Below are 27,808 nucleotides of genomic sequence, written 5' to 3'. Positions count from 1 at the left end.
CTTTGTCTCACATTTTCACGCCTGTTGATTGAAGTTAGCCTGCCAAATCATTAATCCTGGAGACTGGCAAAATGTTGTGTTCTTAGGTTCTAATTTTACCCTCTCCGTCTATTCGTGAAGTCAACTGACAGCATCATGACTCAATGTCCCACATCACGCCTGCGTCTCAGCCCCCTAACTACTTTGCCTCTAGTGGAAGTGAGTACCGGACTACAAACAGGCTTATCCGGCGTGTCCACGCGAGTGGGCGTGAACGCCGTGCACGGCCGTGAGCCAGACCGATAAACAAAACTTACGTTGCGGTCCCGAAAGGTACGCCAGAGCTTTATCCTCAATCGAGGCAATTAACCTGCGCAGATCTGCTGGGGTCTCCAGCAGTGGACCAGACCGAGCCGAACATCGTAACCCGCCGAAGTGCGGCTGGTGGAGGGCATCTGTTCGACAAATCAGCAGAGCTACAGTATGTAATCATGTTTCACACCACGCTAATCACTTCAGCCTAATTTATCACTGCTATGAAAACAATCTCGGGCGCCGTTGAGGGAGACCAGCTGAGGACAAGAGGAGATGGAGAGACAGGCGGAGGAGGGAAGAGAAGGAGGAACAATGGAGAGTTGGTGAAACGCTACAATATTCCTCCTTAAAACTGAGTCATGTGGCTTTTCCTGATTTAGTGTGCTGTTATTATAAGCCCAGGATATGGAGGTAAATTCTTTAAGCTGGACATTCCCAAGGGTTACCTCAACCCCTCGATTCCCTGTTATCCTTGGCACACAATTAAGATAAAGGTTCAAATATTCAGCTGAAAAATGCAACATTTCTTCAAGAAGCCGACCCATCATCATCAGGCTTCGCTGATTCCTTGTGTCCAACTGATCAACTCTGCTAGAGAAAAATATCCTTTTTCAAGCAAGTCAATGAGCAAAAGAGAATGTCAACTGTTGCCAAGACAAAAAAAAAATAAACAATTGAATTTCATTAATGTTTTTCGAGGCTTTTTGTTGTTACTTGTTGCCAATGCACCAACAAAAAGATGTTCAAAAACATCTTGACAATATAGACCCCAAAAAACACAAGAATTAAACATTGCAGTAGGTAGGTATTTTATGTTTTGCATGATTTTCATTCTGTGTTTTATTTCAGAATTAAAATCATACAAAAAAATGCTGATTATCAGTAAAACACAGTGTAATACATCATAACAGTCAAAGCTATTTCCCATTAAAAATATAAATAACTCAAATGTATTTGTGAGGGTATTTGCAAGTGTAGCTGAAGGCATTTTCTTAGACCTCAGTTACACCAAACATTTGGGAAGCACCAACCCAGAGCTAAGAGCCAAGAACAAATGTATTTGTCTGAAACTGTAATTTTGACATAACAAAAGTAGTTTGTGAGTTAAATATGCATTTTCAAAGCCTTGGCCACTTTCAAAGAGTTTCTGTACTTAAATGTTTTGGGTATCTGGCCAAAACTAGCTAATTATTAGCCGTTAACGACTGTGTGTTTTCATTTTCAACTTCAATTTATTGAGTATATTTTCTCTAATCCTGCCTTTTTTCATCTCTAATGATGTTTAATCTTGAGAGGAACTTTTTGTCCGCGTTGTTGTTCCTAATTGTCCTACATAAATGGAATTGGCATTTCCTAAAGTTGCCGTCCATTTTGGAGTCTCCCTCAACGCTAAGCTAAAGGGGCCAATTTTCAATGAGTCTGAGAAACACTTGATTATACGCCACTCAAAATCTAAAATGCCTAAACGGATCGCACCTGCACTGGATATTTCTACACTGCAGAGTCATTTTCATTAAATTTGTGATTTATTTATTCTTTTTATGAACACACGTAAAAGGAAAAACTCCTGTGTGTGTTTCTGGAAACACTCTAGAATGTAAGAGATATGAAACAAAACACTTTATATGAAATTTTCAAACACAGATTGGTTGATAAAACTATATTTCTATACAACATCGTTTGTGGTTTCTGAGTAGTTCATCTCAATGATGCTGTTGGAAAATCTGCCAAAAATCTTGTCTCATCTTGTTTTGTGAGTTTTATTTCTTTCCAAACAGCAAACACGACCAAAGGAAGTTTAATTTGTCTAAAGCTCACTTAAGTCAATCTTGAAAATCCGATCAAGTGACTGAGCCTCTCCATCGACTCCCCACCCCATCAAAACTCCGCGCTGCCCTCCTCCTCCTCCTCCTCCTTCAGCTCGTCTTAACCCGGGCCTCATTTTCACCGTTTTGAAGGGCGGGGGCTCTCGAAATCCCTAATCCGCCTTCTTATAGCAACACCCGAAACGAGTCAGACATCAACACCACACAAGGGTGAGTGGCAGAAACACGGCGAGCTGCAGAACGGAGGAGACAGAAGATGATGGGCAGGGGATTGTGTGCCGATTGAACCCAGTCTGTTGGTCGCATCAAATTCTTCTTTAATTAAAAGTCTAAATCCTCCTCACTTTAAAGCCCCCTACTTTATAATTAACACTCTGATCTTACCCTCCTCTCCCCCCCATCCCACAACCCTCTCCATCACAGCTACACACACTACAAAACAAAAAAAAAAGAAAAACAATTAAAACTTTTGCAATTTTTTTTTAACTTTAAAATCCATTAATTAAAAATCACCAATGAACAATGGTGCAATATCGAGGCAGATCCCCCGCTTTCCTCATCAGCCGCTGGTTAATTGATCCTAATGGCAATGTTTACCAAAGGGACGCTGGAGAAAACATTATCATTTTACCTCACATAATTGCAGCCCTTAAAGAGGGACGGCCGAAAGGGAGTTGGGATATTTGAGATCACAGGGAAAGCGGATTTCGCAGGCTCCTCTGTGGTTTTGACTCAGGGGGGTTTGTATCTCTTTGGAGTTTTTAGAAAAGGTTAGAAGATCTGGCTCACTTAAAACATTTCGTTTGTGAGAATTAACAGAACAGGAGGGAGGGAATGCTGTAATTTTCCTGTGGTCAGATATCAGTGCAGTGCAGCCAGCAATACCTTTCTTTTTTTTTTTTCTCCTCTCCACCCAGACCCAGGTCATCCATCAAAACTCCATTACCCAAAATCCATCATAACAGCTCCCCAACAGCAGAGACCGAATGCTTTTATTTTTCAGAGGACCATAAATACACTCACAACTTCCTCAGTATATTAACTTTCTTTCGGCCCTCTCTCTCAAAACAATTTCGACTTTTATTTCCTCCTGACTTGGTCTCCCCGCCTCCCTCACCTTGGGTCGGGAGACGACTAATGAAAGGCCGCTCTCGGAGGAGTGTGGCTCAGACTTATCACGGTGTCTCTCTCTCTCCCTCCCTCTGCCATTTCGACGTGAAGCCGGCTATAAAAAATTCAGGGCAGCTGCTTCCGTCGCCACCCAGGAGCGAACCTCAGACACCTCAGGAGCAGAGCCACGCACCTGTCTGTCTTTTCACCCACTCTGGATTTGTTTTCCCCTCTTTTTGTATCCCATTTCTTATTCTTCTGTCCTTTTCCATCTTTCTTTTCCATGAGAAATCCGATACCTTCAGCTTTACGTCTTAGCCATTTACTACCTTTACTCCGTTAAGCTAGCGTGAATTGACCTTGGTTATTAATATATTCTCTTTCCCACGAAGAAATGGAAACAAGAGGAGATGCAAACATTGATTTTCCTCCACAGTTATCCTTTCCCTTTCTTTCTCAGTGATGCTTTTGTTTGTTTTTGTTTTTTTAAATAATTTTTATTTTGAAGCGGCAGAAATGGAGAGAAAGGGCATCGGGCAAATCATCCCGTCTTATTATGAGTGATGATGTCATTAGCGTGATCCCGGACCCGTCTCGCCGCTGTAGTTAGCATGTTTGCGGCGCGCTTTGACAATTTGATTAGCAGCTTTGTACGTGCAGCTGTTGCACTGCTTAATCAAGGCTGTCAATAACAGGAGGGCACAGAATGACTGCCTTTTTTATGATTATTATTATTATTATTGTTATTATTACTGTGAGTCAACGACTGAAAGCGACTAAACAAAATGTCACGAGGAAGAAAACTGTGGCTACAGAGATGCAGATTTACTTCAGCAAACTTATCCCGGAAACACGCACGACTTCCCCTGACGGTTATGTTAAGTTGCCTTTCTCTTCCTCGCCGCTTGTAGAAACAAGCAAAGCACAACAGGCCTTTGGCATAAAAATGTACCCCGCTGATAGATCTTCCCGCTTTCCTGCTTCACCAACACATAATCTAAATTACATGAACGTCTTACTGAGCCATCTGTGAGCCAAGATCTTTTTTTTTTTTTTTTTTTTTGCCTTTTTCAATATACTAGGGATCAACGGAGTTTCGCAGAATCTCTCGCTCCTGTTTGTTTCAATGTAGACCACTCTTTGAAGTGAATATATTTAAGACTAGCACGCGGTTTGATGTGTGAATTACTCACAGAGTGGAGGCTCAGGTATTAAAAAGGGCAAAAATAATGCATAAAATCAGTTTTCATTTGGTGCATTTGGAACAATCAGAGTGTAATTTGCATGATTGAAGTAAATTTGCATAAATATCCTTTTTTTTGTTGTTTGACAATCTCATGGGATGATGCCTTTTGGGCCTCAATATAGAAAATTGGGAAAGTTCACTTAAAAAAAAAACAAAACAAAAAAACGGCCGGTTGTTGTGATGTTCGGTTCGTTTTACAGTTACGCATCTGCTTTTGATGTTTGTCGGCTTCCAGTTTTATTTTGTACGCTTATCTCATTTTGTTGCACTTCCTGAGCTTCCCCGCCAGTGATCCCTCCTCCACACCGTTTCATGTTTTGACCTGTTTCCTTGTCTTCCTGTTTATATTTGTCCTCCACATCAAATGTCTCCAGTGATTCTGACTGTGTGTAATTTTGGACTTGCCTCTGACTGGATTGCATGTGTGTTTAATGACCTTTGACTCTTCGCAATTGTGTTGAGTCAACTGCAATAAAACAATTTAAACAGATTCATTTCATGCGTGGTTATAATTAGCAGCAACAGCAACAGAAGGCCATTTCCTCCACCAGTTTTAAAGAAACAAACACGGGCTGCTGAAAACTGACTGCACAAGGATTCTCAAGCAACGTAGTCGTAAAACTTATCTAGAAATCCAGAACAGGAGCATCTACTTTAAACACTTCACTCGACCCAGAACAGGAATTAGAACAAATTTAGAATCCAGAGAAACTCATTATTTTAGCTCAACATTTAGGACCATCTACTTTATAGAATCAAACAAGGAGAACCAACATCTAGTTTTATCAGATCAAATATCCAGAGAAACCCCTACTGGTTTATACATTATTATTCTTATTAAACATGGGGGACCAATATGTAGTTCTATAATATAATTTTTCTCTTGCTTTTTTTTTTGTTCTTTTGTTTGTGTTTTCTCTAACTCATTGTAAAATACTTTGAATTACCTTGTTGCTGAAAATGTGCTATATAAATAAAATTACCTTGACTCAAAACACCCAATGTCTTGAGCTAAGTCAACATAACAACTGTATTATGAGTTCATTTATGCTGCGCACCCCAAATATTTGTTAGCATAGCGGTGAGTTAGCATTAGGGCTGAACTGTAGATTGGAAATAAATAAACACAGTCAAAGTTTTAGGAACTGAAAAAGCAACATCCTTTGAATCTAGTGCCATTTCAAAACTAATGCTACCACGCTGCTAGCATTAGCAGTGTTTGGGTAGCTAGGCTAGTCCAGCCCAAACAGATAGCTTGGCTAATTAACAAGCTAATCTCAGTTTGTTGTACCTCTGTTTCTCTATCAGACCTCCAAAAATGATGTTATTCTTTACAATAAATATTTGAAAACTACTACCAATTTTTTTTTCTATACATAAATTCACTCTAGAGATGTTTTGTGTAAAAAGCAATTACATCATTTTATCATTTTGTGTATTCCTGTTTGAGTACTGGGAAGCCGTGGCATTCTTTTCCAAGTTGATCATACTGTGACAATTGCATACCAATTCAACATGTCAGCTCCCGTCACTATCCTCTGCAGGGAGCTCTTATCTGCCACTTTGCAGCTGGAATCCCTCGAGTGAGACGTAAACAGACGCAATGTGACAAAAGGAGAAAATGGGATTTTGATATTTTCTATTGTAATGTTCAGTAATATTTTAGGTATTACATTGTTTTGTGTCAAAATGCAGCCTCACCTAATATGTACGTAATTAAACTACCAGATCAGATAGTGTAAGTTATGGCAGGATTTGCTGAAACTCCAGAAAACATACAAAATGTACTCACTCTGAGCAGATTAAAGAAAATTTGTCAGTCACTGAAGTCTTTCAGGTTTTTTTTTTTTTCATTTGAATAAATCAGTCCATTAAAATATGTTAATATTTCCTCTTTGCCCATGTAACATTTTTTTATGTGCTTCCTGGCTCTTTCTAAAAAGCCCCTTCTGTCTTATAAGCCTCATTTTTTCCCTTCCTTCCCACTCTTACACTACCATGTCAATTATTTATTCATCACCCCACTCAATAAAAAAAGTCCTTATTGTCCACACTTTTCCCACATGCCTTGTCATGTCTCTTTCCAGAATCCTCTCTGGGCCACACTTTCCACTTCACCGAATGTCCCTCTTTTATTCTCTTCCTGCAGTTCTTTTCCTCTCTGCCTCTCTCTTCTATTCCCTCACTTACTGTATTTTTTTTTCTTCTTTTTGCCCCCCCTAACAGCCCTCCTTCCCCCGGCATCGTATTTCTGCCTCTCTACTTCGCCATCAATCCCTCCCCGTGTCCCATCTTTGTTTTATTTCTCAACACTCTCACCCACCTCCCGCTCGTAAGGCTGGCTGCCACGGGCCTTTTTCATTCAATTAAACCCGGAGTGCTGCCGTTATTGTTGCGCCTAATAACGAAGGGGCCCCTACGTCTCGCTCGCCGTCACGGACACGGTTATCAATAGGCGGCATAGCTCATCTCTATCGCTGCCAATCCCCATTCCTTATTACCGTCGTCCGAGAGGAAGGGAGAGGGCACACGCTCATCGAAACACGATCAGAAATCTATGAGGGCGGGCGGAGGCTGGGCGAGCGCATTTGTGTTTGCGTGGAGAGAGGATGAGGGAATTAGGGGGTGGCTGGCTGGATGGATGGATGGATGGATGGATGGATGGATGGATGGATGAAGAGCCTCAGGAGAAAAGGGTGAGAGGAAGAAACCGGATGACACTGGAAGGCAATGACAAAAAAAAAATGCAAAAAAAGTGTGTGTCTCCAAGTGTGTGTGTGTGTTTGTTTGTGAATGCAGGGTGGGAAAGCTTTTGGCTGGTTGGAAGGTGTATGCGTGAGTGTGAGCGTGTGGGTGACAAAAAGAGACAAAGCTGGAGGGAGTGATGAGATTATTATATGTGCGTGAATGTGAGGCATGCATATACGGAGTCTGCATGTGTGGGTTGATTTATTTGTGTGTGTGTGTGTGTGTCTTCGTGGTGGCAGGCAGGGAGAGATGCTGAGCGTGTACTCGGAGACTGAAGGCCCCCGGAGGCTGTTGTTGCATTCTGAATCCGGGACACACACTGACACGAATGTAATTGGTGGAAACTAGCTCAGATTGTGTATCCGTGGAAATGGAGACACGGTGGACCTCTCTTTCTCCGACTCTCGGGCCGTGTCTGTCTCTTTTACTCTCCATCCCGCCCTCCTGTCCTTTCCCACCCCTCCTCTTCCATCCACTTCCCTTTCTTTTCTCCTGTTGATTGAACTCTACGGATCACCGAACACACTCGTGTGCAAATCGCTTTCCCTTTCGAACAATTAGACAACTTCTCTCCGTCGTTCTTCGCGACCATTCTTCCTTTAAGGTTGGTCTCACGTCTCCCTTAATGTTAAATGTCGATCGTCGTATCTTCCGTTTAGTGATAGAAAGACTATCCAGAGCACGAATGTCACAGAACGACTGAGATTTTCTTTTCCTAATTCCACAGCGTGTATAATTAGCTTTAAAAAGTAACGCCCATTTCTTCTGTGATTTGGTCTTTCACCTTTACAGAGGCTAAATTTCCATTAGTGTTCAGGATAGCCTGAGGCCGTCAGCTTCTCTGTGCTGACACAGAAAGTCGGTTTGACACTACAGAGTACACTGTCTAACACAGACCATAATGGGGGAAATTTGAGGAACTGTTATCCTTGACAAGGAGACAAGGTGTCCAAGACCGGGATTTATTTCAGTCCAGCTAAGACATTTGAGAATAGGCTTTCATCGATGCAAAGTCGGAGCCCGATATATAATTAAAATCAATAATAGACATAAAAACAAAGGAACAAACTGTATTGAATCGGTTTTAAAAGTCTGCATCCGTTTTTGCAGCGCTCGATTCTCCCACCAGAAACGTTCCTGTCACTGCCGTCTTGTCCAATCCATTTTACTCTACAGCAACAGGTGCGTCATCCCAGTTTGATTGCATTTTTAAAGAAAATCATTAAAATGGTGCCCCGGCTTAAGTTTAACTTAGTTAAGAAACTTTAAATATGTTCTGGAACACCGATAGATTTATCCCTCGTTTCAGGCTCAAATAACCAGAGTATCGTGAAAAAGTTAAAAGTTTTGTCACTGCTTTCTGAAAGTGAAGCTCATTACACAGAGTGGAATATGCCAAGTCGTTATTTCTTATAACTCTCATGAGTATGAAAACCTATAATTTGTGTCCCTGACGTTTGCAATATTGTGAAAAAGTGAAATACTGGAAACTTGAGGTGTGACTCCCTAGTTAGCTAGTTAACTCAAAACACCTGCAGAGGTCTCCTGAGCCTCTAGATGGTCTCTCAGTCTGGCTCAATAGGCCACACAACCATGATCAAGATCGCTGACTAGACAGACGTCCAAAAGACACTCGTTGACAGTCTTCGCGAGGCGGGGAAGCCAAACATGGGGAAATGAACCCAAAAACAACATCAAGTTACATCATCAAGCTCCAAGTTACTCTGTAAAACCTAAAGAACTGGACCATTTTAATTTCACTGAGTATTTTGGTATTCAAGTCTACGACATCAGTTTATGTAAACTTCTGACTGCCTGTATATTCCTCCTTCGCCTCCAAGTTAAAAACACTTCCTCCAAATTCAGGTCATTTTCTCAAGTCTGAATTTTGGAAAAAGAAAAGAAGTAGAAAAATGAATCAAAAGTAGAAATGCCTGCAGAAAAGTCATGATCCTGACCTTAAAAATGAGAAGGTTATTTCTGCCGCTCCCTGTCAGATTCAATGTTGTAATAAAATCTAGCAGGGAAAAAAAAAATTAAGCCTCCAGTTAGGTCTGTTGCATCAAATGTCAGCAAGCAAGATCATCACAGAAAAGTCCAGATTAAATCTTACATCTGTGCTTATTTTCTTTCCACATCGCCTCACTTGTGTCCAAATCCTTTAGGAGAAGAAAGAAATCTCCACGCAATTGTGACAAACACGGCAGCGAAGAGAAAACGGAGACAGAGGGCCGGTTCGTTTTTTTTGACTGTTGTTTTCCGAAGAAGAACACAAGTAAGAACAATGTTGGCTCCAGCCATCAGTAATAAAACACACAAAGGTGTTTTTTTTTTTTCTTTCGTTTGTGTTTTTTTTCCCTCCGTCTCTCTGCCTGTCACTCATGATAAATAGCAACGAGCTGTGCTGAACTCAGACGGTCTCACAGGATCAAAACTTGAAATATTACCCCCACCACCACCACCACCAGTTTCTTTTTCAACAGTTCAGTTGAATTGAAAGAGCAGCAGTGCAAGGGTTAATCCCGACGCGTCGACTGTGCGCTGTTGCTTCTACATTCAATTACCTCTGGTTAATGCGCCCGCTCAACCTTCGCTGTCAAAACGGGAGAAGAGCCAATTCCCTCTTAATTCAGTCGGAGGCCGTGCGTCTTCAGAGGAGAGAGCCAGGTGGAAGACGCTCACCGTATTGCCGGGACCGGTGAGGCACCGGAAAATTATTTGGTTTCGTAAACATGTTACGCACAGCGGATTCCCGCTGATTGGTGTCAGGCTGATTGATGAAGAGGGAGGCCGAGTTAATACCCGCAGCCAAAGGAGCGAACGCCGTGAGGCGCACAGGTTGCGTAAAGGGCCGCAGCGTGAAGGGACGCATTCGCCTTTTTGGGAGAGGGGCGAGCACTCGGGTGACCGAAGGCCTCCGTTCTCAGTGGCGCCTAAAGACATTTGTATTCAAGCCCAAATGACTTTTAGAATAAGCCTCGGATGTGTCACTGGAACATAATCAAACACATAACTCCATATTTCCCCGCCACTCCATCCAGGAGAAAAGTTATTAGTCCCCATCTAAGCTGGAGTGAGAAAGTGAGTTACACATGGACTGTTAACTACAGTGTAAAAAAAAGAAAAAAAAAAAAAGAAAGCGCTCATATCCCTTGAATTTTTCCACCTTTTGTGGCTTTATAGCCACAGTTTCATGTTTCTTATTGAGATTTGATGTGATAAATCAACAGAAATCTGTGTATAATTAAAAAGTGGAATGTTTTCCACTTTGCAATTTTCTCAGAGATTTAACTGCAGCGTTCATTTGTATTCTTTCAGAGTATCTCTCCATCAGCTTTGCACATTTACAGACTTTTTTTCCCCTTTTTTTCCCCGTTTCGTTTTTGCAAAACAGCTCAAGCTCAGTTTTATTGGATGGAGAGCGTCTTGCCTCAGACTCTCAATTGGATTACTTCCTCGCTTTGACAAGGTCATAATAACACATAAATATGCTTTGATCTAAAGCAGGGCTTCTCAAACTGTGGGGGCGTGGCTTTCTCAAGGCTTACTTTCAACACCTGACTCCTCTGTCACTTCTTCACAGAAGCCCGTTCTGTGGATTCCCTAGTGACGGTTGCCGTGTCGGTTTGTATTTTTCTCCATCCTGAGACGGGCATCTTTGCAGTCACTGAACAGTGACTTCATTACCTGGCCTGTTATGCCTGGTTCAAGCGCCAAGGTTTTTAATGGCAATTTTTTCCTTCTTTTGACAATCTTTAAGATAATCTAAAGAGATCTGGTCCACTTGGAAGGATGTTGGGTCTTGTTCTTGTAACTTGTACGGTGTCTCCTGAGGACAAATGGCAACATTCTGTTGAATGTGTCAGAAAGCGAGGTGAAGGAAACACGGAGGGGAGTTCAAAATACAAAACACAACACAGCTGCTGTGGTGGACCAGAAAGACGTTGGAGACGCCTTTGAATTGTTAAATATAGTCCAGAAACTAGCTCAGATGCATTCTGTCAGTCCGCCATGTTGGTCTGCGCTGCACTCACATTTGGCCTCAAGAAGTTTTGCAAGATTTTCCGCGTGAGATTTAAACGTTGGTGAATAAGATCGGACGGTGTGTTCCTCCACACAGTGTACAACGAAACTTGTTAAAAGTTTTTTTTCCCTCATTAGGTTTTGATGAGTTTAAAATCTCGCCATCTGAGTCAGGCATTAGTTGGACACCCACGTCTATTGTTTGCAATATCTTCAATGCTCTTTCTGTTGCCGGATTCTGGTCCCCAAAGCGTAATGCACTGTTATTTTTAACTTGACATAACTTTACTTTAAGGTTAAGTTAAACAGAAAAGAGAGACTGAATAGAAATGCACTCCCAACTTTCTGAAGTGTACTATTTTTATTTGAGAGCCATCCGTCACATGCCATCGACTTCAACATTATGCACTAATTTGTGTTGGTCTGTAGCATAAAAGCCCAATGGACTTTGTTGTTGTAACATGAAAATGTGGGGAAGTTCAGAGTATCTGTGCCAGACACTGCAATTTCCCACCGCTCTGCCAAGGACAAAAGATATTGTTCCCGATCTGAGCTGAAGCAAACTTGTTACAAATGCACAATTTCATATACGCGGCATCCCAGAAATAAAGTGCAAGTATAGAAGCGAGAGAATCTCTGCGATGCTTCCGTTTATTTCCGAAGCTCTTTTTTGGTTGTTTATGTTGTTAGACATAAGAACTCAAATCTCTTTCAGCCGAGAAGAGCTGCTGCCTGCCAGGAAGAATAGCAGGCTGTCTGCAGTGTGACCTGTCAATAGATTCTGATATTACTTGGCACAGTCTGATCACAACACAGCTTCTGACCTTTCATGGTTTATCCCCGGCAGCTTTTCGCTAAGTGTGTATTCTCTTCTATTTCTATTTTTTTCTCCTTCTCAAACCATTTACAGTTTCGTATATCCCCGACCGCAGACGTCCGCTGGCGGCCCATCAGCAGCTTCAGCCGAGCATCGCTCTCTCACTTTCGGCGCAGATTATTCCGTTCACAAAAAAAAAAAAATAAATAAATAACCCGTCTTGTTCCCATTCAAAACTCATGAGGCAGTCATACATCAAACAACGTCGGCGGCTTATTGAGCTGATTGCGCATTGCGGCTCCCGAGTTACAGTGCGTCGCAGCGGCAGTGCCGTTAATTGGAAAAGTGTCTTCCATTCGAGGGCATGATTAAAATATGGTGCTCTGTGGTCTCGCGATAAGGACTCGGGGAGATGGGGGAGATACGGGACGAGCGCGCCAGGAGGAAGCTGGAAGAGAACAGGAGAGGCCCGGAGGCCCCCGGCACGCTGGGTTGCAATCCAGTGCCTGTGGGGGGTCAGCGGCAGGAGGCAAAGCATCATCTGGCTGCGTGAACACGGACTAAAAGCCTGCACTTTATCTCTCTGGGCCTGCGAGGAATGAGACAAAAAAGGGAGCTTCACAAAGCCGCTAATCCAGCCTCTGAAAGTCCAGGACAAAGAGTCCTTGTGGCGATGGTTTGCTTTTAGATTCAACTCCGAGTTACATGGATGACATTTCCAACTGCAGAGGACCAAATGTTCTGACACAGTAATAAGTCTGACTCTCAGCAGCACGGATGTATATAAAAAGAAAATCCCGGTATCCCTTTGAGATCTCTCCTCCGCACTGCTGTTCGCTTGCCGATGAATATTCATGCCGTTCGCACTTCACCGTGGCCTGATCTCGGCTTGCCCGCTTGTGCTGCTGGAGATGCTTCACGTGTAAAATGTGAGGAGAAAGTTGCAGACTTTGGGGCATTGTGTTTCTTTTGGGGACACATGTGTGTAGGAGGGCGGGCTGGGATGGGTTGGATGGGAAGGGGCGGGGGAGTTCCTCCATTTCTTGTCCTTGATTCCATGGTTTGGTTGTGTGACAGGCCCTGCGGTGCATGAAGATGGTGTGGAAACAGGCTTGGCTGACTGCTTTGGCTCCACTCCCTTTTCCATCCCAGCCGGGAGCTTGTGCTTCCCACCCCTCTCTCTCTCTCTCCCTATGGTCTCTCACACATTGCACCTCAAGGTGGGCTTTACCCCTGAATAATTATCCATCTATACTCCACAGCTCCTGGCGCCCCAGAAGTCAAACCGGCTGAACATGGCGGCCGTTGCCAAGGTTTGCTTTGGGGGAGGAAGGCAGCCGATCTGGGTTTGAGGTCCTTCCCCAGGAGGCTCGGCAGGGGCCGAAAACTGAGCCAGTTAGCACGGATGGATCGCCCGTAACCACGGGGTTGGTTAGAGACACAGACGAGTCGCAGCCAGGCTCACCCCGCCTGTCCCCGCGTCTCTGCCTTGACGGAAACAGCTGCACGCCTCGACACCCATTGTGAAAATAAAAATGGATTCTATTTTCACAGCCACTCTGTTTGGGAGCAGTGAGGCGATCAGAAGAGGTAGAGTAATTATAGGAGCTGGGATGTGCACATGAATGCAAACAAATGTTTTAGCGGGGAAAATGCTTGTAGCAAGAAGAAATAACGCCTGCAGGATGAAAAGGGGAGCTTCTTCACCGATAATAAGTTACTTTGGGGATTTTGTTTTCGTTTTAACCACAATCGCTTCTCTGCACGAGTTAACGCGATTTTACTTTTCCGCGGCTCCAAATTTAATCCGAATATTTTCAACTTTCCTCTCTTTCTTCTTTTGTTTTGCCATTTCTTCACCCAGCTCCTTCAGTTCATCCTAACACACAGCTGCTCATGTTTAGCTCAGTCTCACCTGTTTCTACTCCAATATACATCCCGACAGTATTCAAGCTGGTTTAGGCAATGGGGTTTTTTTTTTTTTTTGCAAGTTTGCTATGCAATAAATCACTTTTAATGGGATCCTGCCTGCCTCCTGCATGCACATGAGTCCTTTGACAGCAATTTTTAGCATCTCTTAAGATGACGGCGGCTAAAAGCAGCACAAAAACACAACACAACCATGAAAATTACTCAATTTAAAAAAGAAACAAAAAGGTGTGTTTAGCCAAATCACAAGCAAATTCATCAGTGAAAAACATTTACAGCCAGATGGTTGAGTGTTGACAACATCTAAAAGTTGTTCAAACTCACTCATTTAAACAAGCTCCTTCAAATTCAGGTGATTTTTGGAGCTTATTCCCAAGACAGAATACTTTAATGCTTTTCCCCGCGAGCGCAGTACGAGCCCCTGGCACAGTTAACAAAACCAGGCTAAGTGAACAAACAGACTCAATTCCTGTGCATCAAAACTGGAGGGATGTGGGACGTAAAGGCTGGGAATAATTTAGTAAATGGGGATGATATGCTAACACTTTGATCTTCGCACAGACAAACTAGATCATCAGTGCCTGTCACCCAACCAGAGCTCCAAATGTCTTCTCCGCCAATGGAAGGACAAACCACGGTCATTTTTAAAACACCAGATAAAGGTCGCCTTCAGTTTTTCTGTGGATATATTAGTATTATGAGGTGACATTTGTTTTTAAAGAGCCTTTGCCCGCTCTGTTCACCTCAACTTCCATGTCCCTTGGTGAACCTTGACGCCCCGTGTCCGCCAGTCATCGATCCGAGGCCCTGAACCTCAGCCAAAGAGCTATCAGCCGCTTACAGTGTCACTTTCAGAGGGAAATGGATTGCCACGGTGGGAGGTGAAAGATGAGAGAGACAGAAGAGAGTGGTAGGGGGTAAAATATCTGTGGACAAACGGCCGACGTAATCAAATCACCCTCATCGGAAGCTCATCAGTCATTGCTTAGCAGCTCACTCTGTGGGTTATTAGTGCGGTTGTGTGTGTGTGTGTGTGTGTGTGTGTGTGTGTGTGTGTGCGTGGGTGGGCGTGTGCATTTGATCGCATTAGCAAACCTGTCCTGTTCGGAGCAGCGTGTTTTAATTTTGGCCAGCTAAGTGGAAGAGTTCAGGAAAAAGACAGAGAGTTGGTTTCCCAGAGAGCCGAGCTTGATTAATACTGTCAGGTCTGGTTGCTGCCTGAAAATTGTATCGACTTCTAAATAGCTGATCCTTAACGTCTGTCATTTATCTTTTATTAAAAGTTTATATTTTAAAGAAATGTATTTCCTGCTAGGTTCACTTACACAAGCTGTTTGAGAACATTATTATTTATTATTATTTTGTTGTTTGCTGGATCTATAGTCTGTAAGGGAATTTAAAAGCTCTTGTGCGCCCCCTGGTGGCCTGGAGTCTCTTTACAACTTCTGGCAAATTAGCACTGAGAAAGAAATCTTATGATCGGCATAAATTTTACAGAATTGTTTTGTTTTTTGGATTGCATACACAGAATGTGTAGAGAATTGGATAATTCCCTTCCCCCACCTGTTACTACATGCTGTCCGTCAGCTGGCTAAAAGCAGATCACTGCACTGGAAATATTGAAACGGGATAATATCTGACACAGTGAAAACTTTCAAACAACTAACTTTAACAAGTGTTTAATCTGTATATTTGATCAAAACAAAAAAATTAAATGTTATAAACAACAACTGTAATGTTTGTAAATGCACAACAATGTAATTTACTATATCTATTTCATATCGATATATTATATTTAAGCATCATTAGAAATGGCTGCAGCTTTTTAAAACAACTATTTCGATTCTGCTGCACAATTTGTCTTAAATGTTTGTGATAATATTGTGATGTCATCTCATACCGACTCACGCCCACTTATTGTTTCCTGCACAACAGGAAACAAGAGTTTGTTCCATCAAACCCTGGCTAAAATTAGACTTATTTATGCAAAAACAAAATGTATTTCCGTTTCATTTTCATGGTGACTTGACTAAGTAAATATATTCAGCTGGCCTTGATAGTGGGATTCCTAAAGATGCTCTACTTCAAACATGACTTCCACTTACCGGCTTCTTTCGAGGCTTTTAACATCATATAAAAAAAACCCCCCGAATTTTTGAATATGCAAAATAAATAAATAAATAATGGGGGAGGATTGGCATTTTCAGCATAACTCAGTCTAAAAAGAGGGCTTGTTTTATATACACATGGTCAGGAATACAAGAGCAGCTTTAAAAGAAGCACAGTCTGTTGTTTCATCCCCCGCTGCGTCTCCTTCTTCCTCCACTTCTTTGAGAAAAAAAGCCTGCAGCAATCCTAGGGGTAAAAAGTTACTTTAGCGAGCAGATACCCAAACGCAATTAAGCAAAGAATGGATTTTTCTTCACCATCTTGTTCTCCCGTTCACATATAAAGCAATTCAGCGGTAAAAATCTGAACCTAGAAAGTGCAAAGTGGAAGATTAGAAGTCTTTGGAGTCTCTTCAGCTCCTTCCAGGTGCATGTGGGCGCTTGACAGCAAATGTTAAAAACCCCTTTCCACTTCTTTTTATCCCCTGACAAGCTTTAGAGAGCATGTACTGACACCTAGGTGCTTTTAGAGCTGCAAGCCAGACCTTTCAGAATAAATTATACAAGCTGACTTTGGATGTAGCATGTAATCTACAGAACAACGTGTTGTGGTCAGCTTTTATACTTGTTTTGCTGTTTTGTTGTGAAACTTCGTGAAGCTTAAATAAAAATTTGCCCTCCTCAAAAACGAGCTTCCACATTTGGTAACTTCGCAGAGGGCATGAGGTAAACCGATGGGTTATTTTGAGAGTTTTCATTTAGAAAACATGTGGTTTGCATGTTTTTAATCAAAGTCCTTCGATAAAACAGATGAATATTCTTCCAAAATGAATACTCTAGTAGTCGAGTGGTACGGAAAAATCCAATTTCTCTGATGCCCAATGCCAACAATCATGCTCATGTGCACACTCATATCCTATAACCAATCATTGCAGGAAATTGTCCTTGTATAAAAATTCTCCTCATTTTTAGCTTTCCTCCTAAAAATAAGTCATCAGTATGTCGCTCGCATACTGCTGTTATAAATCTTTAAGTTGCGAGAGTCTCCAGTAGAATAAGCTAAAGCTCTGCGTTTGTCCGGCACGCTCATCGATAATCCAGAGTGTTTTGTCTGTGTTCTTCTGAAAACGTTTATCGGACACCAAGTCAAATTGAAGGCATACGAGCCCCTCATAGATTTTGTGAGCTGGAAACACTGAAGTCAACAAACAGATGATTCCTTTTTTCTTTTTTTAAAGGAAATATGTGCCATCTGCGGACAAAGACGCTCCGATCTGTTGTTGTTCTTTCTTCGGTGTGGATTATTGCAGATCTTACTTGGAAGTCTGAACGATTCACAGCTGTTCCTACGGTTTCTGCTACAGGACTCAGGACATCACATCTGCTTCGTGCTTTAATGGTTAAAATTTATTGTCCCCGTGGGTGGTGCCATTTTCAAGAACCAGAAACGCATCCATCTGCAAGGTTGCTGCCGACATTACGCCACCGAGCTAAGATAATCTGTGGGGTTTTTGCTTCTGTGTTGTTTGACGAAGGATCAAACCTGAGATGTTCAGGGTCTTTGTCCTCTAATTTCTCTGTCTTCATCGCCCATCTTCCTCCGTCGCAAATAAAACCATGTTGTGCTACCCTCCCCATGCGATACACTTGACCCAGCAGAAAATAGGATAGTCATAATAATCGGTATGCCGTTCTGAGCAACAAAAAAAGCATCAAGCCAGACGTTTTGTGCTGAGGACTTCTTCAAAATGATATTGAACGTTTCCTCCAGGAGGGATGGGTGGAGTGGATTACTGAGACAAACTTCAGGGAATCACACAGCCCTCTTTTTTCCTCCCGTCTACATATTTGAGATCTAAATGTTCCAACAACCAAAAGGAAACCTGAACCACCACATCGTGTTAAAACTGTAGAAATAAAACATGTAAACGATAATAAAACTGCGTTAATTTAAAACAGAAAAGCAGCAATTGCTGCATCTATAGTGATATCATTAGTGCAGTCATAACAATGCTGTCAACAACATTTAGTTATTGTACTGACAACACAAGCAAATGTTGACAGTCAACCGTTAAAATTTAGTCTGTGACAGTGATTAACAATAAGGTCGGTTGCGCTACGGATATTTAGAAGAGACAAATTAAATTTCACTTCTGTCATAAGTACTAATTTCAATTTAAAGTCGATGTGAGCCAAATCTGTAGGTTGTTTTAAAAGATTTCTAAAAGATTGAAGCAAAATATGGAATAAACATCGGCTGAACTTAAGTTTAAGTTAGTTTCTAATTAAATTAACTTTCAACACGGAATATTGTTTCCTCAAAGAGTCAAGAGTCTAACAGGAGTTGCTATGGTTGGTTAGCTAGCCAGATTATTAGCTTAGTTGGCTAGCTAGCACTCTACAGCTTAGCAAAGGTGGGTTAGCTTCTTCTAATTATCTTTAATGCGGTTTTATTAAAGCACTACCTTAGCAATAGTAACAAAGGAGCTCCTTTAGTTTCCAAGATATGACTTTTCCATCAGGTTATCTTTCTTAAATAAGGTGAATTGTCTGGGGATGATTATGCCTAAACAGACAAAAATCAAAACACAGGGCACACTATGCCACTAAAAAGAAAACTCTACTCCAAACTTCCTCTGCCATCTTATTCACACGTTTACTTTGAACTTTGGAAATGATGTGACAGAAAAAAGGAAGTGGTTTCAAAATCGTGCCAAACCATCAGACTGGGGCCACGACCATGAAGAGACAGAGCTGTCGTGTAAATATATGACGTAGCATAAGACTCAGTTTAAAAAATGAAATAAATAAAAGGACAAGCTATTCTACTAACGAGCCCGTCTTGAAAAATCCTCTTTCAATTTGGGGAAATATGAAAAATAAAATGAACTCGACCTTCTAGGGGGGCTCTGGGGAAGCAGTTTCCACTAATATACTGGCAGGGAAAACACCATCATTTGAGTCATTAAAGGAATCATTTCAGCTCCAGTGAAAATCCAAACTTCTTTATCCAGCTGTGTTTTTGATGTTTTGACTGTACATTTGCCGAGGAAAATGTACATAAAGCTCTTACATATTAAAAAAAAGAAAAAAAAACAGACTTACACTTTGTGAGGCACATGTACAGCTGCGAAAGTTAGTTTGTAGCTCTAATCCTCCGACATTTGACGTCAACGTTAAAAAAAACTGAATAATTCAATAATTTCTACTTTTATGAAGCCAAGTTTTTGTTCACTTTAACGCTGCACTTTATACAGCTTTCATTTATGAAACAAAGCTTAATTTGTATTTCAAAGGAGAAGAGAAACTCTGGTAACACTTTATTTGAAGGGGGGTGAATAAGACTGTCATGGCACTGTCATAAACATGACATAACATGAACATCAATAAGTCTTCATGAATATTTATGACTGTTGTCATAAAGCGTCATTCGGTAAATCATGACACTTTTCATACAAAGTTGACATTATTGAAAATGTCTTTGTTATGACAACTTGACATTAACCAAGAAATCATGATCTGACAAATTTGTCATAATACTAGTCATAATGATTTAATTATTACACTAGCAAAAGATTTAACAAAACTAATTAATATTTCCACTCCCTGAAATAAAGCAAAACAAGTAGTTCAAGCAATAGATTTCATTAGGCTTTATTACACTGTCAAATGATTTAAGAACAGACTCATTAACAATTTTTTTTACATCAACTAAAGTGGAACAAATAGCACCAGTTATGAAGATGTCATTAAGTGTCATTAATATTAACTCTTACCTCAAGTAAAGTGAAACTAGAAGCAACAATTAAAGATGTAATTTAGTGTTATTACAGTGTCAAATGCTATGCTAACAGAGTCATTGATATTAAGTCTTACCTCAAGTGTTATTGTTACTCTGAAATACTGATTGAAAAACTAAAACAGAATTACTTATTCTTTAACTTAAGAAAACAGGTTCTTTCAACATTAAAATTTTTTGCTTTGATTATGTCAGCCATCTCCTTCGTGATAGTCTTCCTGTAATGCTCTGAAAACAGGAGATCTTCTTCTTGTCTTCATTTCCTGGAAGCAGCTCTTTGAAGGTGTCCAGAAATGCTCAGAAATTGCAGGTGTTCTTGCAATAGTTGATCATGGCGAAAGCCTTTTCATGAATTCAAACTTGGTGAATCTCTTCTGGAGATTCTCATAGTCGGTGATGACTCAATTCATTGTGGTCACTTAAAAAAAGAACAAAAACAAAAAACAATGTCATTTATTTAAATACCATTTATTTAAATACCATTCCAAAAATGTCCCTTGTTGCACACTGTCAGAATGGTAGACTGGCAGACAAATGTCCAGTTAACATGACTGGTTGTCATAAAGTACAATACAATTATTTCTTAATACAAGTAGCATAATAAATGGAGCTGAACAAAATTATTCTGATCAAATATTTGTCTGGCAGGAGTTCAGGTAGACTGCCACTGTTATTCAGAAAGCATAAATTAATGTGTAGTTTTAGGCACATGAGTGTATCTTTTTACTTAATGAGCATTCTAATGAGTATCTGACCATAAGTCAGATACTCTGACTTATGGTTGTTTGCAAGAAGCTTATTAATAAATAAATTGATTTAACACCAGTTTTTAGTTGTCTAAAACGTAACTTTTTAACCCAACTGGTGAATGTTGATTCCTGCTCCCCCTTCCGCACTTACCTGGCCCTTCCCACCCACACAGGGTGTGAATATTCACAAGGTGAAAATATTAACACAAAAACTACTTACCTCATTTTCTTGGGGAATATTTCATCTGCTTCTTTCTCTTTGGTCAAACAGGAACTTCTTTCTCTGGTGGCTGGTCGTTATCAGGGGCACAACTACATATTATTCAGTTGGATGCGAAAACATAAATCCCCTCCCCCCAAAGGAAGGTACGTAAGGGTGAAGGAGCGTAGAAAACATATGGTCGCTCTATCCGTATGAGCGACCGTATGGTCCTTATTTTCATCCTCCACACTAGTAGCATGTCTTCATTAGCCAACTTTGTCCCCCCCACCATGTGTCCTTAGGCTAACAAGGGTCTTTATGTGGCTAAAGTTTCCAAAGCAAAGACCACAAGCACTGTGTCACATCAGCCAAGTTGCTAAATAATGCGCATAAAGGATAACTTTGACTAACATATTAGCTTTTAATTTGTTAATTAAAATTGGAGGGAAAAAACTAATTTGCCTGTCTTTAAAATATATTTAATATTAAGGGCTAACGTTACAGTAATTGTGTTTAATAACTTTAGCTAACATTAACTTAAAGCAAGATAGGATTGCCTTGAATTACTCATAGCTAACATTACAGAGAAAGAGAACATAGTCAATGTTATTTTCTCAAAGAAAATGTAAAGTTAATAAGACGCATACCTCATATGTATTAGGTATCAAACTTCAGCTTCTTTTTAAACAGCAGGTCTGGCCGTTATAACTTGTGTTCCACAATATGGAAGATTTCTTCTTCACCAACACACTGCACGCCTGTTCGTGCACTGCTGCCTCTCACTGGTGGAGATGGTGTATTGCACTACTTAGCCCTTGTGTTTAGAAATGGGGTCCATACCAACCGACCCCACACACGTAAATTGTATCATTTGCCAGAGTTCTCTACATTTGCCTCAGTCATCGCACGCACAAGGGTTAAAACAGCCTTAAATAATGTTTCAAATGCTAAGTTCATAAGTGCTTTGTAGACATCTCGCTGTAAAAATTTAAGATCAATTAAATTAAGAAAATTAAGACTAAACAACATGGCAGAGCTTTATAATATTACTACATAAAGCAAATTTTTAAAGTATTACTTTAAAATACTTTTAAAGTAATACTTTAATACTTTTATAACAAATTTATGTCAGATCATGATTTCTTGGTTAATGACAAGTTGTCATAACAAAGACATTTTCAATAATGTCAACTTTGTATTGAAAGTGTCATGATTTACCGAATGACACTTTGTGACAAAAGTCAAATATTCATGAAGACTTATTGATGTTCATGACATGTGTTATGTCATGTTTATGACGGTGTCATGACAGTCTTCTTCACCCCCCTTCAAATAAAGTGTTACCGAAACTTTGTCTTTAGATCTTGGTTAAACCAAATCTGAATAGGAGTGAGTCAGTAAATTTGGTATTTTCTAAGTTTTAGAGCGATTGTGTCATAAACTTCATCCCGATGTGAATAATGAATCGGACCTCATCGTGTGATGAGAGGCTGCGCGGTGAGATTTCGACTAATGTTGCCATGCCGATATGCTGGAAGTTATAATAAGGGCAGCACATTAGGAAGCAATTCAGCCGGGTTGTATCAAAAGGTGGAATTGTGGCGTTGTAGCGAAGAGAAAAGACCCTCCAGCCATAGAAAACAGTAAATGACCTGACAAACACCCACATTGCACACACTCACTCTGACTGAACTCAATGAACACGCAACATTATGCATCTCCAGAGGTACAACAGCAACCCGGAGACCTGACAAGGCAATCCAGAGAGCTCCAGTGAATTGAGGAAGCAGGGAAGAGAGGATGAATGAAGGGGGGGGAAATATTCAAGTGGGGGAGGGGAGGGGCAACTTTGAATGCGATAAAATAGGAATTGGAGGCAGAAGACGAGGAGGTGGTGTGGGAAGAGAGAGGCGGAATAACAGGAGAGGAGAAAAAGCGAACGGAGAGGTGGAAGCAAGTGTGGGAGGAGTGGGAAAAGACATGAAGACCAAGTGTAAAAACAGAGGAGAGGCTGCAATCGCGAGGCTCTAAAGTGAGCGAGGGCCCGGGAGAAGAAAGAGGGATGTGTTCTGCATGCGGCCCAGATGAGAGCGAGGGAGACAGGGAGATAAACTGTCAAAAGGAGCCGGGGAATCCGGTGCGACAGAGAGCAAGCACGGATGCATTTAGATGTAGCCCTGCATGCGAGGAAGGAGGAGAGGAGGTGTTGGGTGGCTGGGGGGGGGACCGAGCGCGGCCGAAATATCCGGGTGAGAGCCTGGGAGAGGGAGAGCGGGATGGTGGCTGGTGATTCGTCGATGCTATCTGCGCACGGGTGGATGTGTGTGACACAATCTCAAATTGGAAATCGCTGTTTCAATCTCGCCTCACTCCGCGGCTACCCGCTCCGCCGATAACAAGAGCGGCCTAATTCTATTAAAAATATCCCATGAGTGCAGCGGCGGTGGCTGAGGAGGAAACGGCGAGGGGAGAGGACGGCGGAGGGAGCGCACGGGAGGAAGGGCAGGAAACGGAGGCCGAATGTAAGTGGGAGAAGGGAAAGAGCAGCTAACAAGGAAAAGAAACAAACAAAAAAAAAACAGTTAGCCCTGAAGTGATTGTGCAGGAAGAAAGTTTGGCTTGACTTCTGCTGTATCTCTGTACCCCATCTGCCCATCTTCTCTCCCAACCTCTCCATCTCGGCAAATCAGCCCTCTTCATCTATCTAACCACCCATCTGCCTATTTATCGCCGTACCCATCTGCCAGCTCTTATCACCCTCCACAGGTTACTGTTCTCATTTAGGACAGCCTCCTCTCCCCCAACCCCACTGCTTTTCCACTGTCTTTTATCAAGCCTTCCACTCCATCTCCCACCGCTCTTCTCAATCATGTTTGACTCTTCACATCCATTTAGCCGGCTCGCTTTCCTGCACAAAGCAAGCCAACCTCGAAGCTCGACAGCCCCTCTCTGTTTCATCTCGCTCTTCCAACACCTCAGCCGAGTGGAAGACTCCGAACGTCACTTTGTTTTCCACGTTTGACTACAAATGGAACCGTGAAGGTGACGGTGAACACCGGCAAACCCGCAAAACAATCTGATTCCCTTTAATTAATAAGTGCCTTCAATGGAAGAGACTCAGAAACAGTTTTGCTCACATCAAATCAGACTAAATGTTTCCTGTTTCAAGTCAACAACATGGTAAAACAATAAGGGAGCTACAGTAATGATTGCTAAGTCTTTAAAGAATAAGGAGAAGCCCTAATAACGTTTCACTTAATGACTACTGGAGATAGGAAGCAGTTGAATCATCAACAGATTTCATTTAAATTATAAAATATCTTATAAAATAGACATTTTATAAAATAGATTTTATTTTTTTAAGTCTTGATATTGATCCATGATTGCAGGAGTTTAAAAGGTTCAAGAAAAGGGGTGAAGACATGATATATTAAGGTTTTAAAAAGCTTTATCACACCATCGCAGCAATTTAAAAACACTTTATATGGCTTCTCTCTCTGAAGCCACATAAAGTGTCAGCGTGGTCATGATTTAACACTGCTGATGTGCACTGATGGTCAGTTGCCTGAAAGAAGGCTGCTGCACTTTCGAGCAATAAAGACAAATTCAACTGTTGCTGGAAATACCCAATATAAAATATTTACAAAAGCACAGACAATAATGTGAGGAAGCATAAACTGAAGGAGAGCCACCTGTCATGCATATTAGGATGCCATTACTTCAAAAACCACAGTTATCCAACAAAAAGTAGCATGACTGTGGCTGGTAAGTAAGCTAGCTACAAAGGCAGCCTACTTAAATTAGCTAGTCTTTGTAAAGTAGCTAGCCTACTTACAGAGAGTAGCTAGCTTTTATAAGGTAGCTAGCCTACTTACAAAGGTAGCTAGCTTTTATAAGGTAGCTAGCCTACTTAGGGAGCTAGCCTACTAGTTACCTTTATAAGCTAATATTGTTCTCTACAGAGCAAAACAGCAAAAGTTATAACAAATTCAGAACTTAAAATTCATAGAAAATGTATTCCACACAGTTGAAGTTTATACATAAATAAAAGATTATCAGAATAATACATCTTTTTATGTTGGTGTTGTTCTTTTGGATAAAAGACATCATGTAAATTATTCTTATTCAAACTTTTTCTTTTGGAAAATTCTGATACCGTAAAGCCATATAGTTTTTACGTAAGGTTAGACGAAACATGCTAGTCTATGTCTTGCAGGGAAGGTCATGACCTTTTGCTCCCCTCACCATTTCATGTCTGACATGTTGCACGATACCCCCACTTCTTTCACAGAACATTATGGTCTTGGCCAACAGGCCGAATATGATTGACAAGTTTTATTGGACAGAACTAGAATTGTTACGATCCAGCAAATATTCAATCCAAGCAGCTATATTTGCGATTACAGATTTGCATACACTGATAGTGCAGCGTTTTGCTGTAATTCCATTTATTGTGCAGCACTGCCATTTACTGATTGAGAAAAATGTAATCTCAAAATAATTTCAGAGGCTACAAGTGCATGTTGTGAGACAGATAAACAGTTTTCAGAAAGGAAAAAAAAAGATTTTTAGGGAATGAATCACTGACGGAGGTAAATCAAATATCAGACTTCAGGCATCTCATTCATTCGCGATATCACAGTTTTCTTGCAAAATCCCACTCGCTCTGCCTCTAACTTGGTTCTTGACAGATTGTTTGGTTCACTTTATGGGTATGTTGTCAGGAGTTGATAGAAAACAGTCATGGTTATCAGAGACAGAACTGGGGGAGGCTGAGATAAAGGTGAGTTTTTCTGTCAAACTCCCATAAAAAATAAAAAAAAAAGATGCTGGGAATCCTCACTGGTAGACGACGCCACAACGTGCAGCATCCTATTTTCTTTGCGTTGCAAATCTGAACATTTATCCAGCTGTGTGGCAGATAATCCCGTTCACTCCACTTGCTAAAACTAAAACGGGGGAATCTAGCCGTATCTGATTCTTGCTGGGCCTCGATGTCGAGCAATGAAATCGAGGCTCAGCTGTTCGCAGCAGCTTGGCCAGCTGAGACCGACGATGCGAGCGAAGACAAAAGGAGAAAATTCAACAATCAGTCCGGGAACTTCTCCAAGGCGAAATCCTTTCGCCTTGCTCAAAGCGTCATGCGAAGCAGCATAACAAAGCTGGGGGAGATAGAGCTGGAAGACCGTGGGTGGCTTTTGTGCATGAAGTTGATCTACAGCAAAAAAAAAAAAAAATTAAAAAGTAAACTCCTATGACTTCAGCAGGCAGGCAATGGAGTGCCAGACTAATGAACTAATCAGACAGTCATTAGTTACTATCAGCTGAAGTCCAGGCCAGACATTTTTTTTTCCCTTCTCCTTCCTTTGCTCCTTCACAGCCAGAGAGAAGGGGAGCACGTAGGGAGCAGGATGCTCACTCAGCTGTGAAAGAGACTGTGTGTGTGTGTGTGTGTGTGTGTGTGTGTGTGTGTGTTTGTGTGTGCTGACCCTGCTGCTTGTGCCGCTTCGCGCTCAAACACACAGACCGGCGTGCGCGTCGGCGGTGCGTGCTTACAGCCATTAAACGCTGCAGCTTCTACTGATGATCGCCTGTCATAGCAATAAACTCCGTCTGAAACGCTGAACGCAAAAAACGAGGAGAGGGGGAGGATGGGGCATTTATGGTGGGGACGTCCTGTGGTGGGTGGGAGGGACAGACGATGGGGTGGGTGGGTGAGTGGGGGAACGAATTAGACAGTTGGGAGACAGTCAAAGCTGAGAGATAATACGCTTGGATTAGCAAAGAGAGAGCCGAAGAGTCCGAGATGAAGTGGTGGAGATACGGAGAAGGGCAGTTGTGTAATCTTGGGCTTTAAGATGAGCCGGCTACCGCTGAGGTCAGTGGAGGAGCTCTAAATTACAGCGGATGAATAGATGTGGGGGGGATTGTGGAGAAGTAGGTAGCCTTACGACGAGGCTAACGATGACAGAGATAAAGATGTGTGCGAACAAGGGATTAAGACAATTACTGTTTATGTATCTGTATGGTGGCTCAGATCTAATCCCTCACTCAAATAGACCTTGGATTAGGTCAAGCAGAGAAAACAACAAGGGAGACGCATCAGGAGACATGAAATTAAAAAAAACTGATTAAAAACGAGCAGATAATCGGTCTCGGCTCTGAATCTAAAAATAAGTTTCAGCGACGCAGATGAAACATCATTAATGATCTGTGTTCAGGTAGAAAGAAAAGGAATTTATAAAACACCAACAATACCTGAATGGTCAGGTTTGTGGAGGGACATTCGGACCTCAGACAGAAGGATAAACCTCGAGACAGGGTCTTAATTGATTAGCTGGTGGCTACCAAGTAATCTTACATATTCTTACCTCATAGTCCATAGATTTTTCCCAGGTGGCTTTGCGTCATCCTATTTTTCTGTTCAGTCTGGCACAAGCTATGAAAACAGAAGATAAGGAGAGTTGGTTAGATAAAACCCTTGAATCCAGTGTAAAGACTGCCAACAAGTGAAGAAATACTAAACTTGTGATGCAAGCAAGTGTATTATGATTATTTGATGCAGTTGTGGAAAAATTTAACTTTTATTAAAAAATATGTTTTTTTTTTAGACATTTGTTAGAACCGTCACTGTCATGACAGTATAAAATGAGGCAGGTAATCTGTGAGAAAAACCAGCTCCCTGCAGTCCTACTGCCATATGCAGAAATACACCACTTGGTCAGAAACAACCAATCAGAGCCAGGAGGAGGAGCTTAGTGCTGCCAATCACCCTCATGCATTCTCATCTAACTCCGTCCTCCTTTCGCTCTGCTGTGCTACACGTAGTTCCCCAAAACGGCGTCTGTCATAAATGCTCAGGCTAGTTAGCGTAGCCACTGATGACGGCGGCGGATCAACAGTTTTCCTGCATCTGTAAGTTGTTTCTCCGCCATTAGCATACTGAGCAGCATATAC

General features: G+C 41.5%; 1 protein-coding gene across 1 annotated transcript in view; it reads right to left on the bottom strand.

Moving 5' to 3' along the window:
• The window catches only part of cdh24b (cadherin 24, type 2b), a 192,011-nt gene extending 164,493 nt beyond the window's left edge, over positions 1-27,518 (bottom strand). Inside the window, exon 1 of the mRNA XM_088015057.1 lies at positions 27,223-27,518. The gene's annotated coding sequence lies outside the window, so the exon portion shown is untranslated. The remainder of the gene's footprint in view (positions 1-27,222) is intronic.
• Positions 27,519-27,808: the final 290 nt, after the last annotated feature.

This window comes from Poecilia mexicana, unplaced genomic scaffold (genome assembly GCF_051168715.1).
Source record: "Poecilia mexicana isolate PSO_F unplaced genomic scaffold, ASM5116871v1 scaffold_17, whole genome shotgun sequence".
Classification (NCBI taxonomy): domain Eukaryota; kingdom Metazoa; phylum Chordata; class Actinopteri; order Cyprinodontiformes; family Poeciliidae; genus Poecilia; species Poecilia mexicana.
Note: the sequence above shows the minus strand (reverse complement) of the source record. Positions and strands in the feature narration are given on the sequence as shown.